General features: G+C 38.1%; 1 protein-coding gene across 5 annotated transcripts in view; it reads left to right on the top strand.

Annotated features, from left to right (window-relative positions):
• The window catches only part of MICU1 (mitochondrial calcium uptake 1), a 239419-nt gene that overhangs the window by 74883 nt on the left and 149224 nt on the right, over window positions 1–15312 (top strand). The window lies entirely within an intron of this gene.

The following is a 15312-nucleotide window of genomic DNA, read 5'->3' as shown; positions in this document are numbered from 1 at the left end:
TCTTCAGATGCAGCTAATGAATGGTGTCAGTACTTATTATATTTCTGTAGGGAGTGACCGTGGTGTCTCTTTCCAGTCCCCGAGTTCCACCACTGCTAAAGTCTGTTGATTTAACTCGTCCTTGATTATTGATCTTGAGCAAAGAAACATAATATAATCATTAAGTGCTCCCAAGGAGGGTATAGTTTACATGGTTACCCCAAATATTAAGACTTCTATTAAGACATCTTTAAATACATTTTTATTTTAGATTTTGTTGTGTTTGAATTTGGGATCAACTGTGAACCCATTTGATTTATCATTGTTGATTTGAAAGCATAAACATGGCTAACCATTACATTTCCAATGCCTTTTTGTTTAGCATTTCCATCATGAAACAAAATTTGAAATTCACTTCATTCTGAAAGGACTTTGTTCCAAACTAACTTAATTTTAAAAATCATTTTAGCACAAACACGCTAGCATGTTTGAAAGTTACACAAATAGATTTCTATGAAAGTCACTCAAAACATTTTATTTCTTCTAATGATGGCTAAAAATGATTTCCCAACTTATATATGTTGACGACCTTTGATTGCAGAGGATAGTTCTTGGTTTGCATATTTATCTTTGCCATGGTGCATTTTTTTAAAAAAATTCTAAACTTAAAAAGCTTCTCCAATTATAAATCAACCTAACGTCTACTAGTTAAGAAGATTATAGAGAATAATTACATTCTTTTAGTGATACTTATTTTGCAAATTATTAAAATACATGTTTGAACAAATCAGGGCATAAAAATATGATGTGCACCTACATCATTAACTAGATTTTCATCTTCAAGATAAATAAGCTAATACAAGCTAAACCTCAGGATTAGTATTTTACAATAGCTAACTGTTTTGTTCCAACAGTATTTGATCTACATTATCAGTTTTAGAAGTTGCAAATAGTTGGGCTTCCCTCATAGCTCAGTTGATAAAGAATCTGCATGCAATGCAGGAGACCTGGGTTCAATCCCTGAGTTGGGTAGATCCCCCTAGAGAAGGAAATGGCAACCCCCTCCAGTATTCTTGCCTGGAGAATCCCATGGACAGAGGAGCCAAGCAGACTACAGTCCATGGGGTTGCAAGAGTTGGACACAACAACTAAACTACCATATAGACACCTGATGTATTTTTGTGCATTTGATATAATACAACATACAATAGTCTGTGCATGGGTTCTGGAATCAGATTATGACCTGTCCTGCCACTTTATAGCATTGTCACCTTGGGCTTCTTACTTCTCTAATCCTCAGTTTTATATCTGTTAAGTGCAGGTAATAGTATCACCTATCTCATAGAATTGCAGTAAGAACTTAAAAGAGATAATACAAGTGTTTAACACAATACCTAGAATAGAATGGACTTCCCCAATGGCTCAGAGGGTAAAGAATCCACCTGCTATGCAGGAGACACAGGTTCGATCCCTGTGTTTGGAGAAGAGAATAGCAATCTACTCCATAATTGTTGTCTGGAGAATTCCATGGACAGAGGAGCCTGGTGGGCTACAGTCCATGTCTTTGCAAAGAGTCAGATACGACTGAGTGACTAAGCATGCATGCATAGAACATGCAAACTATAATTCTTAATATGTCTTTAATCATTGGTGGTGTTCACAGAATACCTAAAACTGTTTGACTTTAAAATGATTTAAAAGTTCTTCATCTAAAGGATTTCCTGGGAAAGGGTAGTTTCTAGAACAGTGTAAATCAAGGGTATGAACAGTGATCCTCAGAGTGAAGCTCTTTTCCTTTCTTCCTATGGTGTATTTTTTCTTGAAAGTGATTTTCCAAATAGGAGAAGGTGCAACACTGTAGACTGACTTCTCAAAATTTGTATGTGAGGTTGTTTTCCCATGGAATGATAGGGAAGCCTTTTCTAACCCATTTGACTGAAACCAGTATTGCTGCTAAGCTCAGGACAGTTCTTTTCAGCACTGATTGATTTGAGAGGCCAACATTCAAAATTAAATTCTTAGATTTGGATAGCAGATAATCAATAATGACAAAATATAGATTCTCCCACCCAGAGCTGCCTTGAAGCAAGTTTGCAGGCATAATGTGGTAGAAACTAAGACGGTTGATGATTTTCACATCTAGGGTTTTGATAACACCTCATCAAATTCTAAGAACTGAAATAGATCATTTCAATAAAGTTATATCATTTCTTTGAAATGAATTCTATTGCATTACACTTTTGAATTTTTATCGTTGCTTTAATCAAATCTTCTGCCACTGTTTTTTTTTTTTTAAAGCATCCTCATTTACTATCCTTTTTCTCTCTAGCCATCTAGTTAATGAAGTAGGAAAGCATTTGTATTCTAGGAGTTTGGAGTTGTTCTTAGAGCTAAAGTGGATAGAATTGGGACTGAAAAGAGAACGGCTTTCTGCGAGAGTGAAGTTTCTAGGATCTTAAGCATTCACGTTCTGTAGTTTGTTGCACAGTAATTTGTGTTTGTTGCCTCAAATTCAGTAATACCTTTAAAAAGTTTGGAAAGTGAGTTAGGAATAGAAGAAATCATGAACTATAAATTAGAAACATCTCAATTTAATTTTCATCTGACATATCCCTAAATTCATTCTTTCTGCAAGTTCAGGTATGGGATAAAAGAAGAATAACACATTTATTAACTGTGCAACATTTTCTGTTTGAGAATAGTGTGATTGTTTAAGATTGATATCTTACAAGGCTTTGGCTCCTATCTATGCACCAACTAAACAATGAAGAGTGAGCATTAATTGCATGAGGAAATTGCTGAATTTTCTCTTTCTTTCTAACATCCTTCTTTCCTGGCCTTTAACCCCGCCTTAGGTAGAAATACTATTATCATTTGGAAATGATATGCAAAAATTGCATCTTTTGGAAGAAGCATATTATTATCATTGTTTCTGAAATACAACCTCAAGTACTTCTTGAGGGATTTGGGCAGGCTTTGCAATGTATTTCAGCAACATAGAGAAATGTTAGTATTAAAACAATCCAATTATTTCCATTTCATAAAAGATGACATCTTAATTTAAATAGTAAAGCTGTGTTTTTTATCAGATTTTCTATATACCAGAGATGTTTTGAAATTCTAGATGATGTGTTAGCATCTATTTTGCTGGCATAGTCCATCAACTTCTATTCAACAGAAAAAAATTTACTTTAAAACTATAGAACTTGAAAAGTAGATCTTAACTAGAATAAATAATTGAAGTTAAGCTCCTAGATACAATTTTTTTTCTTTGGCTTTATCTAGTTGAGTCCTCTAAGGCAAAATTGTTGGCCTTATTTTGTTCAAACCTATTATAATACTCAGTGTGTTTGAGCACAGTGAGTATTAACAAGTTTGTTTGAATCGTGTCTGGAAGTCCCAGTCCCAGGTCTCCTGATGGTCTCCTGCAATTTTAACCAGATATTCTATAAGTTTTTGTGATGGGTCAGAAACCAGAGTGTGAATCTTTCAGCATAAAACCATCCTGGTGAAACAATTTGAGGTTTTAGACTAATTGAGAAGTATATTACACATGTAATTGCTGATTTGTTCTAAGTTTACTCAAGTCTTTCAGCTTATCTAAAAAATTAAAAGATTTAGATATGGTGCAGTTGAGATCAGTACCAGGACTCCTATGAGGTTATTAATTTCTTTGTACTTGAGGTCAGTAATTTGAATGTTCTAGTGATATTGAATCTACTTGTATCGAATCATACAATATCTAAGACTAGGTCATGTAAATGAATAGTAAAACAGTTAAATTTCATTTTAAGTCAGTGAGCCCACTGCTTTGAAATATTTGACATAGCTTTGTTCTCCAAAAGGGGAATAGCATTTGTCAGTAACTTGAATAGAAATTCTCTTGTGATCAGTTTACCTGCATTCTGCTTTCAGAGATTCAGGTGATTGGAGTAGTGTTTGATATGCAGTTTCTAAGATGTATAAAATAGTATAGTGCTCTGTAAGGTGTCTGCAAGTAATGCTTCTTTTTAAAATACACAATTCTGTTTAATTGTCAGCATATACACTGAAGTAGTTGCTAGAATCTTAGCCTCAGGAACCTTAATATGAAAAAAGTTTCTATAAATTTTTTTACTGAATGATATGTTAATATGTTGCTTAATCTCATATTGTATGGTCTTACAATAGAATTGGAATATATTCTATTTCTTTTAACCTTTATATGGATATCTTCCTTTTAGTTTGTCCTGTTATGTTCATTATGTATATTGAATTTATAACTTATATTGAATTAAGTACAAATCATTATGATAGGTTTTCCTAGTAAAAATGCATATTAATACTAAATGTTCATTAGTAACAAAAAATATAAATAGCCATCTCTGAGACAAGGAGAAAAATGAGCATTACCATCAGTCTGCTAAGTAAGACTGTTTTACTTGCTCTATGCCTCCTGAAGTGTATAAATGGTGTTTGCTTAGAACAAAAGTGAGTTAAAATTTGGTCAAAGATAAAACTTTATCCAAAAGATTAAGTGAAGGAACAGTTTACTTGACATTCTCAGTTTGCAAAATGAAACATTGAGAAGACTTTAGAAATAAGAAAAAATAACTGAAAACCTTCCTTCCACTGTCCTTTAAATCTTGATTTTCTATTTTCATCATACTTTGGTGCTTTTTAAAGATTTATTCATTATTAAACTCAAATATATTTATTTTCACAGATTCTCCTCTGGCTTTGTTGTTTGACTTGAGAATTTCATTTTATGGTAGAATCAAGCATTTGATTTGAAAAGATCAGCTAAGAAACATTCATGCAACACAAAATAGTCTAAAAATTTATTTTCTGGTAACGCCCACTTCTTTCCAAATGTTGACATATTTATTTGATTCTCCTCCTAACTAATTTGATGGATCAGTTATGATGGTGTTATGATAGTTTTGGTGTTTGTGATTAATATATATTATGAATTTTATAAGAATTGTCTGAGTCTTGGAAACTTGAAAACCCACTTATAAGTTCTTAAGCGTTAATAGATAGTTGTATAATCATAAATGTACCTGAACTACTCTTTGGTATGTGGATGCCTCAGAAAATATAATGTAACTTCTGTCCCTCTCTCCTTCTGCCCCCACCACAACTCCAGAAGTATGGAAAAACAATGTAGACCTTTCCTAAAGAGACAGAAGACTGCTGCACAGGGCACATCACAAAGCATGACTAATTTGGAAGTCTTCTTTAAGCATCTTTGTTCCTTGTCTTTAAAGAGCTATGTGTCCTCTGTCCTTCCTCACACGTGTGCCCTGTGTGCTCACCTGCCTTCTTTTCTGCTTTCCCAACTTGGATACTTTCTGTTCCTCTCTGGTCACGTCTCCTTATCCTTTTTGGCTCACCTTTCAAGAGTCCTTTTTCCTTTTACATTTCTTCTCCCAGATGTCTTCTTCAACTTTTTCTTATGTAGAACAATTTGACCTTTTGGCCTCTCCTGGTCCCTATAGCTGTACTCAGTACAGCAGAGGTCTTGTATATAGCCCTGCAAACAGAAATATTTTCTCATTTAGAGGGCTTTTCTCTAGGAGAAAATCACACTAACTAAAGGCTATGGTTTTTCCCATGGTCATGTACGGATGTGAGAGTTGGACTGTGAAGAAAGCTGATCGCCGAAGAATTGATGCTTTTGAACTGTGGTGCTGGAGAAGACTCTTGAGAGTCCCTTGGAGATCCAACCAGTCCATTCTAAAGGAGATCGATCCTGGGTGTTCATTGGAAGGACTGATGCTAAAGCTGAAACTGCAATACTTTGGCCACCTCATGCGACGAGTTGACTCACTGGAAAAGAGTCTGATGCTAGGAGAGATTGGGGGGTGGGAGGAGAAGGGGAGGACAGAGAATGAGATGGCTGGATGACATCACCAACTCGATGGACATGAGTTTGAGTGAACTCCGGAAGTTGGTGATGGACAGGGAGGCCTGGTGTGCTGTGATTCATGGGGTCGCAAAGAGTCGGACACAACTGAGCAGCTGAACTGAACTAAAGCTAACATTGTAAAGTGTCGATGTAAAATAGCCCCTATGGAGATATGTGCTGATAGTAATTCTCAATCAGTATACAATTTAAGGTCTGTTCAGTGACATCTTTATTATCTCTGTAAATTTTATAATTGCCCCACTGGTGGAGGTGATTAGACCTAAGCTATAACCCTTAATGCATCTCATGCGTAGTCTCTCAAGCTACATTATTTATATTTTGGAAAACAATCATATGCTTTGCTAGTAATCAAAAGACCTTCAAAAGAAAATAGGCTGCTCAAGTCAGAAGCTATTAAAGAAGAGTTGATACATACTTATATGTAAGTTGATTTTTAACAAAGGTACCAAAATAATTAAATGAAGAAAGGAAGATGTTTTCAGCAAATGGCTTAGAAACAACTATATATCCTTATTTTAAAAATAAACCTTGGAGAGAGGAACAAGATGACGGAAGAATAGGACGGCGAGACCATTCTCTCCCTCACAAATTCATCAAAAGAACATTTGAATGCGGAGTAAAGTCCACAAAACAACTTCTGAATGCTGGCAGAGGACATCAGGCACCCAGAAAAGCAGCCCATTGTCTTCTAAAGGAGGTAGGAAAAAACATAAAAGATAAAAAGAGAGACAAAAGAGGCAAGGACGGATCTCCGTCCCGGGGAGGGAGGCTTTAAAAAGAGAGAAGTTTCCAAACACCAGGAAACACTCTGACCAGTCTGTGGGGAGCCTTGGAACCTCAGAGGGCCACATAACCGGGAAGAAAGAAAGAATTAAAACCCACAGATTACCCGCCAAACGGTAACTCCCAGTGGAGAAGCAGTGCAGACACCTGCATACGCCATTAGCAAGCGGGGGCTGGGCAGGGAGCAGCCAGCCGAACTGCTTAGAGAGAGGACTGGGCTTGAATGCCGAGAGAACAATCTGAGAGAACTGGGGATAGCAAAGCAGACTGGGATAGCTTCCCCACGAAAAGGCGGAAAGCTCTAACCTAAGACTCCGCCAGCCCCGCTCACAGAACAAACGGCTGAGCAGAGCAAGCTGGCTGCAGTCGGCCCATCCCCCATCCCCCCCCAAAACAGGCAGGGAGGTCAGCCAGAGCCAGAGGGGGCAACCGCGGCCCCAGAAAGGCATCCAATACAAACTGCAGGCAGGCTTGTTGCTAATCAAGCCTTCTTGGGCTCGGGCTGGTCGATATACGCCTGAGAAGGTGCGCTGGTTGTACACCCAGAAAACCGAGTAGCAGGGACCGGGGAGGTGATAAGTTGCAGCGACCGCGCTCACCAAACACCTGGTCACCTGAGCTTCTCAGACCGGGGAAGGCACAAAATGCAGGCCCAACCAAGTCTGCGCCTTTGTGGAGTACCCGAGAAACTGAACTTGAGCCCCTCAGACCTGGGAAGTGCATACAAACCAGCGCCGGCCTCGGACAGTTCCCAGCAGAGAAACCTAGAGCCTGTGCAGTGTAGACTGGGACAACACACGTGCTGTGAGCGGGGGCAAACCCAGTGTGGCCAAGACGCTGCAAGCACTTCCCACAGACGCCAGAGATATTTGTCTGCAGCGTTCCTCCCTTCCCAGAACAGGACTGAACAACTGAGCCTTAAAAAGTGTCCAGCCACCCCCTAGTATCAGGGCGGAAATTAGACACTGAAGAGACCAGCAAATAGAAGCTAAAACAGAGGGAACCACCTTGGAAATGACAGAGAAGTCTAGAGACTACTCCAAGAATAAGACCAAAAACCAGAGGCAAGAGGCTTCAGCCCGAATCCTGAGAACACCAGAGAACTCCTGACTCCAGGGAACATTAATTGATAGGAGCTCATCAAATGCCTCCATACCTACAATAAAACGAAGCACCACCCAAGGGCCAACAAGTTCCAGAGTAAGACATACCACGCAAATTCTCCAGCAACAGGAAAATAGCCCTAAGCTTCAATATACAGGCTGCCCAAAGTCACTCCAAACCCACTGACATCTCATAACTCATTACTGGACACTTCATTGCACTCCAGAGAGAAGAAATCCAGCTCCACCCACCAGAACACCGACACAAGCTTCCCTAACCAGGGAACCTTGACAAGTCACCTGTCCAACCCCACACACAGCGAGGAAACTACATAATAAAGAGAACTCCACAAACTGCAAGAAGAGGGAAAGGCCACGCCAAGCAAAGCAATATAAACAAGATGAAGAGGCAGAGAAATACCCAGCAAGTAAAGGAACAAGATAAATGCCCACCAACACAAACAAAAGAGGAAGATATAGGGAATCTACCTGATAAAGAATTTCGAATTTTGATGGTGAAAATGATTCAAAATCTGGAAAGCAAAATGGAGTTACAGATAAATAACCTGGAGAAAAGGATTGAGAAGATGGAAGAAAGGTTTAATAAGGACTTAGAGGAAATAAAAAAGAGTCAATATACAATGAATAATGCAATAGATGAGATCAGAAACACTCTGGAGGGAACAAACAGTAGAATAACAGAGGCAGAAGACAGGATAAGCGAGGTAGAAGATAGAATTGTAGAAATAAATGAAACAGAGGAAAAAAGAAAAGCGAATTAAAAGAAATGAGGACAATATTAGAGACCTCTGGGACAATGTTAAACACTCCAACATTCGAATCATAGGAGTCCCAGAAGAAGACAGAAAGACCATGAGAGAATACTTGAAGAGATAATAGTTGAAAACTTCCCTAAAATGGGGAAAGAAATAATCACTCAAGTCCAAGAAACCCAGAGAGTCCCCAGCAGGATAAACCCAAGGCGAAATACTCCAAGACACATATTAATCAAATTAACAAAGATCAAACACAAAGAACAAATATTAAAAGCAGCAAGGGAAAAGCAGCAAATAACACACAAGGGGATTCCCATAAGGATAACAGCTGATCTTTCAACAGAAACTCTTCAGGCCAGGAGGGAATGGCAAGATATACTTAAAGAGATGAAAGAAAATAACCTATAGCCCAGATTACTGTACCCAGCAAGGATCTCATTTCAAATATGAAGGCGAAATCAAAAGCTTTACAGACAAGCAAAAGCTGAGAGAATTCAGCATCACCAAACCAGCTCTCCAACAAATGCTAAAGGATCTTCTCTAGACAGGAAACACAGAAAGGGTATATAAACCCGAACCCAAAGCAATAAAGAAAATGGCTACGGGATCGTACTTATCAATAATTACCTTAAACGTAAATGGGTTGAATGCCCCAACCAAAAGACAAAGGCTGGCTGAATGGATACAAAAACAAGACTCCCATATATGTTGTCTACAAGAGACCCGCCTCAAACCAAGGGACACATACAGACTGAAAGTGAAGGGCTGGAAAAAGATATTCCATGCAAATTAGAGACCAAAAGAAAGCAGGAGTAGCAATACTCAGATAAAATCGACTTTAAAACAAAGGCTGTGTAAAGAGACAAGGAAACTACATAATGATCAAAGAATCAATCCATGAAGAGGATATAACAATTATAAATATTTATGCACCCAACATAGGAGCACCGCAATATGTAAGACAATTACTAACAAGTATGAAAGGGGAAATTAACAACAATGCAATAATAGTGGGAGATTTTAATACCCCACTTACATCTATGGATAGATCAACTAAACAGAAAATTAACAAGGAAACACAAACTTTAAATGATACAATAGACCAGTTAGAATAGGACATTTCACCCCAAAACAATGAATCTCACGTTTTTCTCAAGCGCACATGGAACCTTTTCCAGGATAGATCACATCCTGGGCCATAAATCTAGCCTTGGTAAATTCAAAAAAATTGAAATCATTTCAAGCATCTTTTCTGACCACAATGCAGTAAGATTAGATCTCAATTACAGGAGAAAAACTATTAAAAATGCCAACATATGGAGGCTGAACAACACGCTGCTGAATAATGAACAAATCATAAAAGAAATCAAAAGAGAAATCAAAATATGCATAGAAATGAAAAAAATGAAAACACAACAACCCAAAACCTCTGGGACACTGTAAAAGCAGTGCTAAAGGGGAAGTTCATAGCAATACAGGCACACCTCAAGAAACAAGAAAAAAGTCAACTAAATAACCTAACTCTACATCTAAAGCAACTAGAAAAGGAAGAAATGAAGAACCCCAGGGTTAGTAGAAGGAAAGAAATCGTAAAACTTAGGGCAGAGATAAATGCAAAAGAAACAAAAGAAACCATAGCAAAAATCAACAAAGCCAAAAGCTGGTTCTTTGAGAAGGTAAATAAAATTGACAAACCACTAGCCAGACTCATCAAGAAAGGGAGAAGAACCAAATCAATAAAATTAGAAATGAAAATGGAGAGATCACAACCGACAACACAGAAATACAAAGGATTATTAGAGAATACTATCAGCAGTTATATGGCAATAAAATGAAATACTTTCAAGAAATGGACAAATTCCTAGAAAAGTACAACTTTCCAAAACTGAACCAGGAAGAAATAGAAAATCTGAACAGACCCATCACAAGCACGGAACTAGAGGCTGTAATCAGAAATCTTCCAGCAAACAAAAGCCCAGGTCCAGACGGCTTCACAGCTGAATTCTACCAAAAATTTAGAGAAGAGCTAACACCTGTTCTACTCAAACTCTTCCAGAAAATTGCTGAGGAAGGGAAACTTCCAAACTCATTCTGTGAAGCCACCATCACCCTAATCCCAAAACCTGGTAAAGATCCCACAAAAAAAGAAAACTACAGGCCAATATCACTGATGAACATAGATGCAAAAATCCTGAACAAAATTCTAGCAATCAGAATCCAACAACACATTAAGAAGATCATACATCATGACCAAGTGGACTTTATCCCAGGAATGCAAGGATTCTTCAATATCCGCAAATCAATCAACGTAATATACCACATCAACAAACTGAAAAATAAAAATCATGTGATTATCTCAATAGATACAGAGAAAGCCTTCGACAAAATTCAACATCCATTTATGATAAAAACCCTCTAGAAAGTGGGAATAGAAGGGATATACCTCAACATAATAAAAGCTATATATGACAAACCCACAGCAAACATTATCCTCAACGGTGAAAAACTGAAAGCATCTCCCCTAAAGTCAGGAACAAGACAAGGGTGCCCACTCTCACCACTACTATTCAACATAGTTCTGGAAGTTTTGGCCACAGCAATCAGAGCAGAAAAAGACATAAAAGGAATACAAATTGGAAAAGAAGAAGTAAAACTTTCACTGTTCGCTGATGACATGATCCTCTACACAGAAAACCCTAAGGATTCTACCAGAAAACTACTAGAGCTAATCAATGAATACAGTAAAGTTGCAGGATATAAAATCAACACACAGAAATCCGTTGCATTCCTATACACTAATAATGAGAAAATAGAGAAATTAAGGAAACTATTCCATTCACTGTTGCAACAAAAAGAATTAAATACTTAGGAATATATCTACCTAAGGAAACAAAAGACTTGTACATAGAAAACTATAAAACACTAATGAAAGTAATCAAAGAGGACACTAATAGATGGAGAAATATACCGTGTTCGTGGATTGGAAGAATAAATATTGTAAAAATGAGTATACTACCCAAAGTAATTTATACATTCAATGCAATCCCTATCAAGCTACCAATGATATTTTTCACAGAGCTAGAACAAATAATCTCACAATTTGTATGGAAATACAAAAAATCTCAAATAGCCAAAGGAATCTTGAGGAAGAAAAATGGAACTGGGGGAATTAACCTGCCGGACTTCAGGCTCTACTACAAAGCCACAGTCATCAAGACAGTATGGTACTGGCATAAAGACAGAAATATAGATCAATGGAACAAAATAGAAAGCCCAGAGATAAATCCACGCACCTATGGACACCTTATCTTTGACAAAGGAGGCAAGAATATAAAATGGAGAAAAGACAGTCTCTTTAACAAGTGGTGCTGGGAAAACTGGTCAGCCACTTATAAAAGAATGAAACTAGAACGCTTCCTAACACCATACACCAAAATAAACTCAAAATAGATTAGAGAGCTAAATGTAAGACCAGAAACTATAAAACTCCCTAGAGGAGAACGTAGGCAAAACACTCTCCGACATAAATCACAGCAGGATCCTCCAAGACCCACCTCCCAGAATATTGGAAATAAAAGCAAAAATAAACAAATGGGACCTAATTAAAATCAAAAGCTTCTGCACAGCAAAGGAAACTATAAGCAAGGTGAAAAGACAGCCTTCAGAGTGGGAGAAAATAATAGCAAATGAAGCAACTGATAAAGAATTTATCTCCAAAATATTCAAGCAGCTCCTGCAGCTCAATTCCAGAAAAATAAATGACCAAATCAAAAAATGGGCCAAAGAACTAAACAGGCATTTCTCCAAAGAAGACATAAAGATGGCTAACAAACACATGAAAAAATGCTCAACATCCCTCATAATCAGAGAAATGCAAATCAAAACCACAATGAGATACCATTTCACACCAGTCAGAATGGCTGCTATCCAAAAGTCTACATGCAATAAATGCTGGAGAGGGTGTGGAGAGAAGGGAACCCTCTTACACTGTTGGTGGGAATGCAAACTAGTACAGCCACTATGGAGAACAGTGTAGATATTCCTCAAAAAACTGGAAATAGATCTGCCATATGATCCAGCAATCGCACTCCTGGGCATACACACCGAGGAAACCAGAATTGAAAGAGACACATGTATTCCAATGTTCATTGCAGCACTGTTTATAATAGCCAGGACATGGAAGCAACCTAGATGTCCATCTGCAGGCAAATGGATAAGAAAGCTTTGGTACATATACACAATGGAGTATTACTCAGCCATTATAAAGAATGCATTTGAACCAGTTCTAATGAGGTGGATGAAACTAGAGCCTATTATACAGAGTGAAGTAAGCCAGAAAGAAAGACACCAATACAATACACTAACGCATATATATGGAATTTAGAAAGATGCAAATGAAAACCCTGTATACGAGACAACAAAAGAGACACAGATGTATAGAACAGTCTTTGGGACTCTGTGGGAGAGGGTGAGGGTGGGATGGTTTGGGAGAATGGCATTGAAACATGTATATTATCATATGTGAAACGAATCACCAGTTCAGGGTCGCTCGATTCATATTACAGGATGCTTTGGGCTGGTATGCAGTGATGACCCAGAGGGTGGATAAGGGGAGGATGGAGGTGGGAGGGGGGTTCAGGAAGGGGAACTCATGTACACCCGGGGCGGATTCATGTCAATGTATGGCAAAACCAACCAGTATAATATTGTAAAATAATTAGCCTCCAATTAAAAAAAAAAATTCTCCAACCTAGAGAAGCCTAAGCAAAAAAATAAATAAACCTTACCAACTTACTTCACTATACACAAAATTCTTTTGAAATGGATCATAGACCTAAGTATAAAATCTAAAACTATAAGGCTTCTAAAAAAAATAGGAATATTTTTATGGAATAGAGATAGGAAGAAATTTATTAGATAGCATACAGAAAGCAATAACCATAAGAGAAAAATTGAGAAATTAGATTTCATGAAGGTTAAAAACTTCTCATTATTGATATAAAATAGAAAGTATAAGCCACAGACTAATAGAATGTACTTTTAGTACCTATTTGATTGTATTTGTTATCTATTCAGTTCAGTCGCTCAGTCGTGTCCAACTCTCTGCAACCCCATGAATCACAGCACGCCAGGCCTCCCTGTCCATCACCAACTCCCACAGTTCACTCAAACTCATGTCCATAGAGTTGGTGATGCCATCCAGCCATCTCATTCTCCATCGTCCCTTTCTCCTCCTGCCCCCAGGCTTTCCCAGCATCAGAGTCTTTTCCAGTGAGTCAACTCGTCGCATGAGGTGGCCAAAGTATTGCAGTTTTCAGCTTTAGCATCAGTCCTTCCAATGAACACTCAGGATTGATCTCCTTTAGAATGGACTGTTTGGATCTCCTTGCAGTCCAAGGGACTCTCAAGAGTCTTCTCCAGCACCACAGTTCAAAAGCATCAATTCTTCGGCGATCAGCCTTCTTCACAGTCCAACTCTCACATCCATACATGACCACGGGAAAAACCATAGCCTTGACTAGACGGACCTTGGTTGGCAAAGTAATGTCTCTGCTTTTTAATATACTATCTAGGTTGGTCATAACTTTCCTTCCAAGGAGTAAGCGTCTTTTAATTTCCTGGCTGCAGTCAGCATCCGCAGTGATTTTGGAGCCCAAAAAAATAAAGTCTGACACTATTTCCACTGTTTTTCCATCTATTTCCCATGAAGTGATGGGACCAGATGCCATGATCTTAGTTTTCTGAATTTGAGCTTCAAGCCAACCTTTTCACTTTCCTCAAGAGACTTTTGAGTTCCTCTTCACTTTCTGCCATAAGGGTAGTGTCATCTGCATATCTGAGATTATTGATATTTCTCCCAGCAATCTTGATTCCAGCTTGTGCTTCTTCCAGCCCAGTGTTCCGCATGATGTACTCTGCATATAAGTTAAATAAGCAGGGTGACAATATACAGCCTTGACGTACTCCTTTTCCTATTTGGAACCTGTTCCATGTACAGTTCTGACTGTTGCTTCCTGACCTGCATACAGGTTTCTCAAGAGGCAGGTCAGGTGGTCTGGTATTCCCATCTCTTTCAGAATTTTCCACAGTTTATTGTGATCCACACAGTCAAAGGCTTTGGCATCAAATCCAAACCTTAGTGGCTTAAGACAATTATTAGTTCCTGTCTCATGCTTTCTGTGAATAAGAAATTGGGGAGCAATTTGCCTACATGATTTTGGCTCAGTCTTTTCCATTAAGTTGTAGTAAGGTGTTGGCTAGGACCTTAGTCATCTAGCTTGACCAAGGGTGTAAGATTCATTTCTAATGTAGCTCACTCAAATGGTTGATAAGATAGTATTGTTACTGAAAGGCCTCAGATCCTCTCTCTGTAGGCTCTCCATAAGCCTGCTTCTTGACTGTTCTGTTCTGATAACAGCTGGCTTCCCTCCAGCAAAGCAAGGTGCCTTTTATGCGTTAGCATCAGAAGTCATACATTATCACTTGAACTGTATTCTGTTAGTTACACAGACCAACCCTGATTCAATGTGGGAAGAGAGTAGATCTACATAAGGACATGGATACCAGAAGGCAAGAAACATTGGGGTCATTTTGGAGACAATGAAAAAAGTCTCATATCCAGAACATACCATGATTAGTAATAAAAAGACAAACAACCCAATTAAAAATGGGCAGAAGACTTGAACAGATACTTCCTAAAGAAAGATATATTATTTGCCAATAAACTGAGTGCATAAAGTGCATAAAACATTAGTCATCA

This window comes from Moschus berezovskii, chromosome 12 (genome assembly GCF_049115385.1).
Source record: "Moschus berezovskii isolate FMDL1 chromosome 12, NW_MosBer_1.0, whole genome shotgun sequence".
Lineage (NCBI taxonomy): Eukaryota > Metazoa > Chordata > Mammalia > Artiodactyla > Moschidae > Moschus > Moschus berezovskii.
This window is presented reverse-complemented; position numbering and strand designations above follow the sequence as displayed.